The 14,486-nt window shown below is 38.7% G+C and overlaps 1 long non-coding RNA gene across 1 annotated transcript; it reads left to right on the plus strand.

Moving 5' to 3' along the window:
• The first annotated feature begins 347 nt into the window (after window positions 1-347).
• LOC116528149 lies at window positions 348-14,219 on the plus strand. Its single transcript, XR_004258882.1, has 3 exons — window positions 348-429; window positions 12,134-12,139; window positions 14,207-14,219. It is a non-coding gene; the product is annotated as an uncharacterized LOC116528149 (long non-coding RNA).
• The last annotated feature ends 267 nt before the right edge of the window (window positions 14,220-14,486 follow it).

Here is a 14,486-nt window from a genome sequence, read left to right on the forward strand (position 1 = left end):
ACCAAGATTGAATTTGTAAAGGATTCTGTTGGTCTGTTGCTTTTCTATATGACAGTAACTTTTTAAGAGGTCACTGCACATTAGCTAGAAGACATTAAGCTGTTTTACGTTTCTCCAGCTGAAATGCAGCTTTTTAGCAATTGTCTTCCCAGATTGCAGCTTTCTGCAACTCCTTCTTGGCTACTTAATAGGATATAAAGAACTTTCCATCTGGTCTGATCAATCCTGGAAAACAAGCTGCCTTTACATGTCAACCAGTTTCAGAACGCCCGAGGTGAACAGGAAACTTTCTATGGCCTTATTAAAGGTATTTAAAAATAGAATACTTGTCCTTCTTTCCCAGTACCTTCCTGAGTTTCATATCAGACTGAGGTGGCAATAAGCAACTGCTTGAAAGAAATGCCATCAGTGTGGCATATTCCATATACAGTCTAAAGCAAGTATTTGTTGCTTGCATTCCTGAATATCTGCTTGATTAGTCAAATCTTTTTCTGTTTTCTACTTATTTTATTTATTTATTTTTGAGACTTAGTCTTACTCTGTCATCCAGGCTAGAGTGCAGTGGCAGAATCTTGGCTCACTGCAACCTCCAACTCCCTGATTCAATCAATTCCCCTGCCTCCCGAGTAACTGAGATTACAGGCACCCACCACAGCTAATTTTTTGCCCAGCTAAGTTTTTTTGTATTTTTAGCAGAGACAGGGTTAGCCATGTTGGCCAGGCTGGTCTTGAACTCCTGACCTCTGGTGATCCACCCTCCTTGGCTTCCCAAAGTGTTAGGATTACAGGCATGAGCTACTGTGCCCAGCCTGTTTTCTAAATTAAAGAAATATGTATTGCATAATTTTGACAAAGTAACTGGACTTTCAAAATTATTAAGCTTTTCCAATACAAAAATTAATTTTTGACTAGCTGCTTTGTGTAAAACAGGGGTTCACATTTCTATAACTACCTTAGTGAATATACAATTATGTCAGGTGTCGAATTTGTCCCAAGTGCTGATTGCACTTGTACTCAAAATTTTTGTTTTTTATTCCAGGACCTAAACAATTAGATTGGAAAATTCTCTATTCTTTTAGAGCCCCTTAACTAGCTGAATTGAAATAAGTAAATGAATAATTTAAGAAAGATTTATTGAACACTTGTTACACAGACAACCTGTGCTTGGCTTTGTGGAGAAGAGAGAAAAGCAAAGGAAAAATAAAGGGAAGGACTCGTACAGGTATCATTGTGCTGTCTGCTTTGCCTGCATTGTGTAATCTTCCCATCAATCATATGTGGTAGTTATTATAATGCTTGTTTTCCAAAAGAGAAGGAACTAAGCTTCAAAGCTCAATATAAATTAAAACAGACCTCTGAACACTTGAGCTTACACAGTGCCTTCTCTGGAGACTTCCTTAGAATTGGAGAAGGAAGGAACTAAGTTTTGAATTTATCTGGGAAGTGCACACCAATGGTACAAGTTCTTATCTCCGTAACTCAGCAGTCGATTTGCTTTACATCATATCTGCCTTCCAAAGAGAAACCAAAAGATAACTTTGACTCTCCAAAGCAAATTGCAAAAATATCAGTTTGGGAGCAATTTTTTTTAACATCTTTAGTGAAGTAAAATTGACACCCCCCAAAAAAAAGAATATGTCTAAAGTGTACAATTTAATTTTAACATATATTCATCCCTACATTCAAACCATCATTACAATCAAAAAATGAGTACCCCAAAATCCTCACCTCCAAAATTTCCTTGTAATCATTTGGAATTCTTTTCTCCTGTTTTTCCTCCCATCTGCAGATAATCGCTGATCTATTTTTTTTCCCATTATTAGTGCTCATTTTCTAGAACCTCGTATAAATGGAGCCACACAATATGTAGTCATTTGTCTAACATCTTCCATGCAGCATAAGAATTACCAATGTTGTTGAATGTATCAATAGTCTACTCATTTTTATTACCAAAGAATATTTCCATTGTATGACTATACCACAGTATGTTTATACAGTCACCTGTTGATGGACTATTTAGGTTGTTTCCAATTTAGGGTTACTGAAAACAAAGCCATATAAAAATATGTCCAGTTTAACATGAAATTGTGTACTTTAAAAAAATTAATGTGTATTGTATTTTTGAATATGTATTGTATTATTGTATCTTTGTATGAATCTATGTTCCCTTTTTTTTCAGTTAACTACCTAAGAGAATAATAATCAGTCTTATGAGAGGTATATTTTTAACTTTTTTTTTTTTGAGGCAAAGTTTTGCTCTTATTGCTCAGACTGGAGTGCAATGGCATGATCTCGGCTCACTACAACCTCTGTCTCCTGGGTTCAAGTAATTCTCCTGCCTTAGCCTCCTGAGTAGCTGGGATTATAGGCATGTGCCACCATACCCCGCTAATTTTGTATTTTTAGTAGAGGTGGGGTTTCTCCATGCTGTTCAGGCTGGTCTGGAACTTCCGACGAAAGTACTGGGATTACAGGCATGAGCCACCACACCTGGCCTATTTTTAACTTTTTAAAACAACTGTCACACTGTTTTTCAAGATAGTTACACATTTTTATGTTTCCACCAGCAATACAAGACAGTTTCAGTTGTTCCACATTCTTGTTAACACTTGATACTGTCAGTTTAATTATTACAACAGAGTACAGTGGTATCTCACTATGGCTTTTAATTTGTATTTTCCTAGTGACTAATAATATTATGATTATTTGCCATTTGAACATCTTCTCTGGTGAAGTGTATCTAAAATTATTTGCCCTTTTCCTTTAATTGGGTGTTTTGTCTTCCTCTTATTTCATTGTATGAGCACTTTCTATATTCCAGATACAAGTTCTTTGTTAGGTGTATTTTCCTATGTTTTTCCCCAGGTGGGCCTTTGTATTTTCCTTTTTAGAACAGCATATTTTGAATGCCAATGTTTCTAATTTTGATGAAGTCCAATACATCAATGATTTTTGTTTAGATTATGCCTTTGTATGGTATTTAAGATTTATTAAACCATAAGTCACTAAGATGTTTTCCTGCATTTTCCTTTTAATCTTTTATACCTTTAGCTCACATTAAAAAATAAGATCTATTTCAAGCTAATTTTTCTATATGGTATGAGACAAGGGTTGAGGTTCTTTTTTTTTTTCTTTTACAGATACGATCAAGTTGTTTCAGTACCATTTTTTGAGCAAATTATCCTTTCCCCATTGAATTTCTTTGGCGCCTCTATAAAAAATAACCATATACGTGTGGATCTGCCTTCAAAGAGAAACCCTAAGGTACCTTTAAAACTACAGAACAGATTGTGGAAATATGAGATAGGATAGCAATTTTTTAAATGTTCTGTAGAAAAATTCATTGAAAAGATATGTGTTGATATGCCTGTTACAGTTTTGAATCTGAATCTGCAATGCTTATTAATAATTTCACAAGTTTGGCACCAAAAATTTATTCATCAAAGAGCATGTTCAAGTTCTGTCCTTGAGGGGTTCATTGGCCAGAAGGAATAGGAAGCATATTTAATTCATACTCACCATACCAAAGAAAAACTGGTAAGGGCAGTAAGAGAGACAGCTAAAAGTATTCGAAGACATTAAGAAAGGTGAAAGTATTCCGTTTTTTCAGTGGGAAGGAAAAGAGAATCTTAAGGGGAGGCTTAAGGTTACCCTTCCCACTGAAGAGAACAGAGGATAAGATTTGCACACACGGAAGTGAGGAAAAGTGAATTCCAGCAGGAATAAAATGCATGAGCAGAGGCCTGAAGACAAAAAAGCATGGGGCGCATCACAAGAACGAAATTTAAACTGAAGAAAAATGTGAGTAATAGTATGTTTTCTATTCCAGAATGTTCTGTGAAGATAATGTTTAAACAGTCAGCTTATCTGGAGGAAAATGAACCAGTAAAAAAAATAAAAAGAATAAAAAGAAAGAATTCCAAATTCCAGTATCTTACCCAGTCCACCATACCCACTCAACTTAAAATGGAAAATTCAAAGAAAATAAATAAATTATTCATATAAAACAGTTCAACATTTCAGGTAGAAAGTATGCAAAACTAGACACCCGGGTCAAACCACCTTTCTCTACAAAGTCTTCCGTGGGCTTTTTCAGACCTTGAGCTTCTCTGAAAACTAACAACTTCATCACAGTGACTAATCAAGAGATAGTAGTTTCCCCTTACTCAAAAGGGGTTCACTCCAAGACTCCAAGTGGATGCCTGAAACCACAGGTTGTATTGAATTCTGTATATATTATACCTACACGCCTATAATAAAATGTAATTTATAAATTACATGCAATAAGAGATTAACGCCAATAACTAATAATTATAACAATATTACAGCATCACTACCACTGTGACTTGGGGCCATTGTTACATCAAATAAGGGTTACCTGAACATAGAAACTACAGTATGTCTGATCTGATAACCCAGGCGGTTCCTCGGTGACTAATGGGCAGTGATCGTCTACAGCCTGTATGTTGAACAAAGGGATGATTCATGTGCTGGGCAGAATGGGAAATTTCATCACGGTATTCAGAATGGCACCCAATTTAAAATGTATGTTTTTGTTATTTCTGAAATTTTCCATATAATGTTTTTATACTCTGGTTGACTTCAGAAACTACAAAAAGTGAAACTCTAGATTTCACCTGGACTATTAGATACCAGATATTATCCTATGTATTTAGTCTTGCCTCCTAAATAAATGTCTCTTTCTTGTTTGAATACACATTTCTACCTTTTGGCTGATAAAATTTCTCATAGTGTACTTTTAGCGTACATATATACAGGAAATACCTTCTTCCAGAAATATTTTTGTTTTGTGGTTCATCCAGCAAAGGTTGTGAATGTTGTTGGAATTAAGGTTATTTCGCAAAGGCTAATCTGTTTGTGGTTTGTTTTGAAGCAGCATGCTATCATTCTTTTTATAGCTTCATATCAGGTTTATGTATAATTCAATCGATACCTTGGGGCACACTATTTGATGATTACAATAAAAAAAGAGATCTATTTTGTTGTTCTTTGTGAAGCTACTTTCATTATCACGTGTCACTCAGTTACAAGACTTTATGGGACCATTTACACCCAACGGACACTTTAAACATACAGTTTTTATGACAAGTAAACTCCAAGATAAATGGAAACATTTTAAAAAGATATTAGGATCCTTTCCTTGGTCTTTGATTGATATGAATGGGGGTAGTAAAAAGGATTTTCTTTTGTATAGTCCTGCCTGCTACAAGTCGCCAGAGAAATGGTGCTGAGATGAAGTGTTCGAAATAGCTAATGGTCCTGGCTTGTTCACTCAGCACCAGCAGGGTCCCTAAAGCTGAAAGTAAAAAATGAAAAATAGGCAAATGATTTTTTAACCAATATACAAATACTTCAGGTTAATTAGGCAAATACATTTTGTACACTTCCCACAAGATTAGGTTCAAATGTGGTAAATGGCTACCCCTCTGTTCTCAAATAGCAACCCCCATGAATTATTGCTCCCAAAAAGCATCATTTTTAATAGAACAATGAACTGTTTACTACAAATAGTTACAAATATATTGATTTGTTTTGTGTTTTTATTCTTTTATTAACTTCAACTTTTACTTTAGATTAAGGGGTACACACACAGGTTACATGGGGTAAATTGCATGATCCTTGGGCTTGGAGTCCCAGTAATCCAGTCACTAAGGCAGTAGGCATAGTACCCAACAGATAGTTCTTCAGCCCATGCCTCTCTCTCTTCCTCCCCCTTATCCTGGTCCCCAGTATCTACTGTGCCCATCTTTATTGTCATGTGTATTCAATGTTTAGCTTCTGCTTATGAATGAGAACATGTGGTATTTGGTTTTCTGTTTCTGGATTAGTTTACTTCGAATAATGACACCCAGCTCTATCCAGTTGCTGCGTATTACATGATTTTGTTCTTTTTTAAATCTACACAGTATTCCATGATGTGTATGTTCCATATTTTCTTCATCCAATCCCTTGTTGGTGGGTACCTAGGTTGATTCCATGTCTTCACTATTGTGAATAATGCTGCAATGAACATACGAATGCATGTGCCTTTTCGATAGAATAAATTATTTTTTCCTTTGGTAATGTACCCAGTACTGGGATTTCTGGGTGGAATGATAGTCCTATTTTAAGTTCTTTGAGAAATCTCTAAACCCTTTCCATAGTAGCTGAACTCATTTGCATCCCCACCAACAGTGTATAAGCATTCTCATTTCTCCACAGCCTCACCAACGTCTGTTGTTTTTTGAGTTTCCATTGTATTTATTTCTACTAACTCATTTTGAGACAAAGTCTCACTCTGTTGCCCGGGCTGGGGTGCAGTGGTGGGATCCCTGCTCATTGCAACCTCGGCCTCATAGGTTCAAGTGATTCTCTTCCCTCAGCCTCCCAAGTAACTAGGATTATAGGTATGCGCCACCACACCCAGCTAATTTTTGTATTTTTAGTAGAGACAAGGTTTTGCCATGTTGGCCAGGCTGCTTCAGAACTGAAGTGGCCCACCTCAAGTGATCCAACCACCTCAGCCTCCCAAAGTGCTGGGATTACAGGTGTGAGCCACCGCACCAGCCTTGTTTTTTGCCTTTTTAAGGATAGCATTCTGCCTAGTGTGAGATGATATCTAACTTTAGTTTTGATTTGCATTTTTCTGATGATTGGTGATGTGAGCATTTTTTCCTGTTTCTTGGCCACAAAAGCATCATTTCTTGAGTCATGAGTCTATTTTGGTCTCCAAGAAAATTATTTAAAATGCAAGCCCCTTTAATTGGACAAATTTGAATATAAACTACATATTAGTTACTACCATTGTATCAGTGTTAAATTTTTTAATTCGATGAATTTTACTGTGTGGTTATGTAAAAAAAAAAAAATCAAAAAGTTTTGTCTTCTCAGGAACTATATGCTGAAGGGATGAAGAGTCATGACCTCTGCAAATTACTCTCAAATGGTTCAGCAAGATGATAATAATCATCATCAAGATTATAATAATAAGAATGAATATTGTGAATGTTTTATATAATAGAAAAAGATAAAGCAAATGTGTCAAGATCTTAACAATGGATTGCATTTAAGTGAAGGAATATGGGATTACAATGTAATATTCTGGTAACTTTAAGTGTGAAAAATTTTTTAATAAAAAATTTATTTGAGCAGGATTAAGGATCTGCCTGACCACAGAAGCACCCACAGAAAATAGTATCCAAGTGATGCCTAAAGGAGCAACTGGTCCCTGAATGCCCCTTTGCAACTTATTTCTTTAAACTAAGCCATTGCTGTGCTGCAGTTCCTCCAATACCTGTAAACTTCCAGCATACCCCTCCGCATCCCTAAGTATCTATTCTAGTCATTGTCATCACATGACTTGGTGGCATTTTCTTCACCTCCAGGTTAACCTGTTGACAATATATATCCTAACTTGCTATCTCAGAAGATGTGTCTTTACCACCTCCCTTATTCACCCACCAATTGCCAACAGGCTAATAACATATTCCATCTTCCTTCCTCCAGGATCTGCTCTATCAATCATGCTTGCCCCTCTTGGGACGCCAGACTCTCCACTCGGCCTTTTCCGACTTATCCCCTCTTCTTGACCTCTCCTGCCTCCCTGCCTCCTTTCACAACTTTTAAAGTATAAAAAAAGTGACAATGAGGTACCGCCAAAAAAGAAACTGGGGAGGGGAAGGAAATGAGAATTAAGCTAAAACCACGTATGGATCACATGTTATGGATAAAAGTAGAAATCTACAAGTTACTTTAAAGAGACTTAATGGTTCTAAGGTCATAAAGATTTGGTAAAAACAGGATAAGTAATATCAGCATAGTTACAGAAACAGCGTGGTAATTACCTAGAAGATAAGTTCAGAAATACAGTAAAGAAGAAACAAAGACAAAAGTATGGTGATAGAAATCAGAACATTGGTTGCCAGAGTAAAGGGATGGAGGAGATCGACTATAAAAAGGCAAAGGGGAACATTTTAGGGTAATGGAAATATTATAAATCTTGATTATGCTGAAAATTACAAGACGGCACACATTTGTCAAAACTTATCAAATTGCACTTGTAGAATTGGTAAATTTTACTGTAGGCAAATATAAGTCAACAAAGGTAATTTTAAAAGTATACCAGTTTTTATTAGAAGTAACAAGATTAGGAAGACATAGCTCACAACTGATTATCACATACCTATAGAAAAGACCCCCTGCTTAAGAAGCTGTATAATGAAAACATGTGCACCCTTCTGTTGTACCCCTCTAGGTCAGAGTGCCCTTCCCAGTCAGTGGTAGTTGCTCGGAAACTGCTTTTTTCTGGGAGTTTCTAGCCTGCACAGAAGGGTTACTGTATGACGTGTCACAGTAAAATTATCCTTTACTTTATTTGAATATACTGAGAATTTCCCTCTTGCTCAGAGTATACTCATGACGTTATAGCCTTTTCAGAGAGCTGAAAGGACACACACAAACTTCTTATTTGTTATAGATATCATCTCACGCACACTGAGCTTAAAATAACCAATAACAGCACTAAAAATATGTCCTTCACATTTCTTTCTCTATTTCACTGGGGGTGGGAGGGTAAGACAAAGAAAAAATATGCTCTAATTGTATCCAGAATGGATTTTTCTCTTTTATTAGGTTCAAATAACAAACCTAGGAAATTTCAAATCCTGGAAGGCCATCTGTCAGCAACTGGTTCCCCAGAGACCAAGAAAATGCTTTCATTTAGCTGAAGGCTGCTATAGGCAGCCACATACCCGCCTGAGAAAATACATCATTTTTTGCAAGTGTGAAAATGACTGCTAAGGGGAGTTGGAGCCCTAGTTACATGCCCCATTTCAGAGCCTTCAGCTCCAGCTGCAGGGACCAAATAAGACAGTGATGGCCCTGGGGATTTCAGAATTCAGTTTCTTTCTGACAGCCTCAGAAACCCCAGGCCACACTGAGGAAGAACTGCCTCCGTCACTAGCTCAAAAACATCTTCAATGGCAGGAGCCCAATCTTGGCTCCAAAGGAGTCCTTGCTGGCCCCTCACTTATCTTCCCTAAATGAGTGAATACTGCCATAAAAGGTAGCTCTAGACAAACAGCTGCAGGCAAAGAAACTCTCTTTATCTTGACTTAGCATCCCCCTAAGTTGCCTGCCTGCTCCCAGTTTAGTGGAATTTCTGACGTTGCAGCCCTGACCCCCATCTGCCCTGTCTCTTCCCACATCCCCCCAGCCTCACTTCTTGGCAACACCAAGACCGAACAGGCACAACATGATTCTACTGTTTATTTCGTATTCATGAATATGTTCAGAAATGTTTATTATTACCTAGATTTACAAATCATAATTTAGCATATCATTTCTGACATAAAATACAGAAAAGTCTAAAAGAAAAACATTCAGACCTTCAATAAGAGGTACATAGGTACAGTAAAATGGTGAGAAAGGAAACCCTCAGCTATTCTGAGATGCAAATACTAGGTGGTCAACAAGGTCCACACTCAAGCTCATCACTGCTAGAACTGTTACACCTGGTTCTCAGCACATGCAATTCAAATTTGTGCCTTAAACCTGGTGTAAATGGCCAAGGAGCCCCTGAGTCCAAAATACAGAAGGCCAAGACTGTTAAATCTCAGACCACTGAGGCTCCTGTGTCACCACCAGCACCTGTCTACCTGTTAGGTCCATCCAGCTCCACAGAGAGAGTGGCAACCCCAGGCTACATAAAGATCTCACTTTGACGAGCTGAGCCCACCTGCACAAGAATCAGAACAGACCCCTTGCTGTTGAAGGGTGCCCAGGCTTCATACCTGTGCAGAGTAATTTGGCTGAAATGAAGACATTCCAATTGAATGCTCCTGATGGCCAGAGGCACAACCTTTTTCTCCCCTGAAGGCTGGAAAGTTGTCTTTGTGTTGTGATGGAGTCCTGTTGGTTTTCATTTATATTTTTTAGTGTCACATTGCCTATTCTCTCCACCTCACAATTATAGGCCAGTCCCATTAAATCATGCCTAGATTCTTATGCTAACCCTTCCTTGCCTAGCTTCCGAGGCTCAACCCCAGGGGCCAGGTAGATAGACACTACACCACCACCTATATTTTCCTCTTATTTTTGAGAAACATCTGTGAGTCCCTTTGATCTAAAACATTGTATTAGTTCATTCTCATACTGCTATAAGGATACTACCCAACATTGGGTCATCTATAAACAAAGAAGGTTTAATTGACTCACAGTTATGCTTGGCTGGGGAGGCCTCAGGAAACTTATAATCACGGCAGAAAGAGAAGCAGACACCTTCTTCACCAGGAAGCGGAAGACAGCAGTACAAGCAGGTGAAATACCAGACACTTTTAAAACCATCAGATCTCGTGAGAACTCGCTCACTATCACGAGAATAGCAAGGAGAAACCGCCCCCACGATCCAATCACTTCCCGCTGGGTCCCTTGTCTGACACGTGGCAATTAGAGGGATTACAATTTAAGGTGAGATTGGAGTGGGACACAGCCAAACCCTATCAAATATCAACTCCAAATGTCTTGGCCCATCTTTGATTGTCCCCCTACCCCACACATCCTCTCTCACCAGTTTCCAGCACTTACCTTCAACTCCAGCTGGACAGATTTACTCACTTGTCCTTGTTTACTCTGATTGGTACTCAAATCTTTCCTCCCTGTCCAATTTTCTCCTTGCTTATCTCTGGTATAGAAACCACGCTCTCCGTTTTACTTTATGGCCCAGAACATGACTTAGGTTCTCAATGAAGCATTCCTGAAATGTCTTCGGCTGCCACTGTCTTTTCCTCCTTTTCTGGTGTCATAATGCCAACACAGGTTAGCACTTCATTGTTTGGAAACTGTTTCCACAAGTGTGTTTCTCTGAACTTTGAGACTTACCCTGTATCATTCTAATAGCTGCAGAGTGCTAGACACATGTGGGAGACTTCCCAATTGATTTCTGGGCTGAATAAATTTGAGAACAATTGTTTCCAGCTACTTTGTTGTATCTGAAAAAAAAATTATACTTAATCCACTCAGAGTGGTGGTCAAAATGCAGTAATCACCCTGTGAAATATTCCCATTTCCCATGCGATTTGACATTTTTACACAGGAGAACATCTCTCATCTTTTATACTGCTATTCCATGGCTTTGACAAATAGAGTTCACCTCAAATCTCCCTTCAAACCATATTTAAACCTCCCCCCTTCCAGCAAAGCCTCTAGGCTAGATCTCATTGAGCCAGTCAGTTTTGCTAATTTGTAACCAATTTTTGATTTACTAAATGCCAGCATTCAGCTGGAGGACAGATGGAAAAGCCGCAGGTAACTGCTGACCTTCTGATTAGAGGGATAAGATAACCATACCCGATTTCACATTCAGATTATCTACAGAGATTGGATATGAAAGATCTTTCCCAGGGTTACAGGGAGGAAAGAAAGCATATGGACCCAAAATGGCATGTGGCTAAAGGATTTATAAATTAATAGAAGGAGGGATTTATTATAACCTTCAAGGCAGATAAGAAATATGCTGGTGCTGTGCTCTTCTGAAAACCTGAATGCCATTCTGAGAAGGCTAGTTCTAACAGATAACTTTTATTCTCTAAATAAATAGAATATACTATTACCAATGAGGCCTTTTGTTCCTAATTAGAGGTACTAATGACTGCTATCACCAAAGCATCCTGAAAACCTGTGGCTGCTCTGTGGCGAGCAGGCCAACTTCAGGTTCAATTGTGCAATACAGGGTGTTTGATTTGGTTCCCTTCTCACCTCCCATTTTCTTTCCTCCTTCCTTTGTGTCCATATCTCTTCCAAATCCCTTTCCCAGACCCTTTGTGGATATCTCCCATATTAGCCATCTGTGATGGTTAATATTGAGTGTCAACTTGATTAGATTGAAGGGTGCAAAGTACTGATCCTGGGTGTGTTGGTGAGGGTGTTGCCAAAGGAGATTAACATTTGAGTCAGTGGACTGGGAAAGGCAGATTCACCTTCAATCTGGGTGGGCACTATTTAATAAGGGGACAGTGCATCCAGAATAAAAGCAAGCAGAAGAACGTGAAACGATTAGACTTGACTGGGCACAGTGGCACACACCTGTAATCCCAGAACTTTGGGAGGCCGAAGTGGGTGGATCACTTGAGGTCAGGAGTTCGTTCTAGACCAGTCTAGCCAAGACGGTGAAACCCTGTATCTACTAAAAATATAAAAATGAGCCCGGCATTTTGGTGTGTGCTTGTAATCTCAGCTACTTGGGAGGGTGAGGCAGGAGAATTGCTTGAACCTGGGAGGCATAGGTTGCAGTGAGCTGAGATCACACCATTGCACTCCAGCCTCGGTGACAGAGGGCAATTCCATCTCAAAAAAAAAAAAAAAAAAAAAATAGACTGCCTTAGCCTTCAAGCCTACATCTTTCTCCCATCCTGGATGTTTCTTGCCCTCAAACATCGGTTCAAAGTCCTTCAGCTTTGGGAACTTGGACTAGCTTCCTTGCTCCTCAGCTTGCAGATGGTCTATTGTGGTGCCTCACCTTGTGATCTTGTGAATTAATACACTCCTTAATACACTCCCCTTTATGTATACATCTATTCTATAGAATAGGAGTAGTGAGAGAGGGTATCTTTGTCTTGCGCCTGTTTTCAAAGGGAATGATTCTAGTTTTTGCCCATTCAGTATGATATTGGCTGTGGGTTTGTCATAAATAGCTCTTATTATTTTGAAATATGTTCCATCAATATCTAGTTTATTGAGAGTTTTTAGCATGAAGGGCTATGGAACCAAAAAAGAGCCTTCATAGCCAAGAGAATCCCAAGCAAAAAGGAGAATGCTGGAGACATTACACTACCTGACTTCAAACTATATTACAAGGCAACAGTAACAAAAACTTGGTACTGGTATCAAAACAGATATACAGACCAATAAAACAGAACGGAGCCCTCAGAAATAACCCCACACATCTATAACCATCCGATCTTTGACAAACCTGACAAAATCAAGCAATGAGAAAGGGATTCCGTATTCAGTAAATGGTGTTGGGAAAGCTAGCTAGCCATATGTTGAAAGCTGAAACTGGATCCCTTCCTTACACCTTATACAAAAATTAATTCAAGATGGATTAAAGGCTTAAACGTAAGACCTAAAACCATAAAAACCCTGTAAGAAAACCTAGGCAAAACCATTCTGGACATAGGCATGGGCGAGGACTTCATGACTAAAACACCAAAAGAAATGGCAACAAAAGCCAGGGTAGACAAATGGGATCGAATTACCAAAGAGCTTCTGCACAGCAAAGAAACTATCATCAGAGTGAACAGGTAACCTACAGAAAGGGAGAACATTTTTGCAGTCTATTCATCTGACAAAGAGCTAATAATCAGAGTCTATAAACAACTTAAACAAATTTACAAGAAAAAAAAAACCATCAAAAAGTGAGCAAAGGATATGAACAGACAATTCTCAAAAGAAGACATTTATCCAGCCAACAAACATGAAAAAAAGCTTGTCATCAAGGGCCATTAGAGAAATGCAAACCAAAACCACAGTGAGATATTATCTCACAGCAGTTAGAACAGCAATCATTAAAAAGTCAGAAAACAACAGATCCTGGAGAAGATGTGAAGAAATAGGAATGCTTATACACTGTTGGTGGGAGTGTAAATTAGTTCAACCATTGTGGAAGAGAGTGTGGTGATTCCTCAAGGATCTAGAACTAGAAATACCATTTGACCCAGCAATTCCATTACTGGGTATTCATCAAAAGGATTATAAATCATTCTACTATAAAGATACATGCACGCGTATGTTTATTTCAGCACTGTTCACAATAGCAGACTTGGAACCAACCCAAATGCCCATCAATGAAAGACTAGAGAAAGAAAATGTGGCACATATACACCATGGAATACTATGCAGCCATAAAAAAGGATGAGTTCATGTCCTTTTCAGGGACATGGATGAAGCAGGAAACTATCATTCTCAGCAAGCTAACACAAGAGCAGAAAACCAAGCACCACATGTTCTCACTCATAAGTGGGAGTTGAACAATGAGGAAAACATGGACACTGGGAGGGGAACATCACACACTGGGGCCTGTCGGGGGTGAGGGTCTGGGGGAGAGATATCCTTAGGAGAAATACCTAAAGTAAATGATAGGTTGATGGGGCGGCAAACCATCATGGCACATGTATACCTATGCAACAAACCTGCACATTTACCCCAAAAGTTAAAGTTTAAAAAAAAGACAGTTTCTGAAATTGTGTAGAGTTTCGTAGCCACAGACAAGGGGCTCTGATATGATTCTGAGGGGCTGCATCAGACAGGCATGGTGGGTGCCTCCAAAGATGAAGAGTAGTATCCAGGAATTAGTTGGGTGGGCTTCCAGTCTGAAGGATTATCTGGATTGGGGAAAAGCAACCAAGGTGAATCTGGAGAACCACTTTGTGATCAGTCATGTAGATGCTGTGTCTGGCTCGGCATAACGGGAGGGGAAGACTTTGCCTTTT

This window comes from Sapajus apella, unplaced genomic scaffold (genome assembly GCF_009761245.1).
Source record: "Sapajus apella isolate SASKATOON/1434 unplaced genomic scaffold, GSC_monkey_1.0 scaffold57, whole genome shotgun sequence".
Taxonomy (NCBI): domain Eukaryota; kingdom Metazoa; phylum Chordata; class Mammalia; order Primates; family Cebidae; genus Sapajus; species Sapajus apella.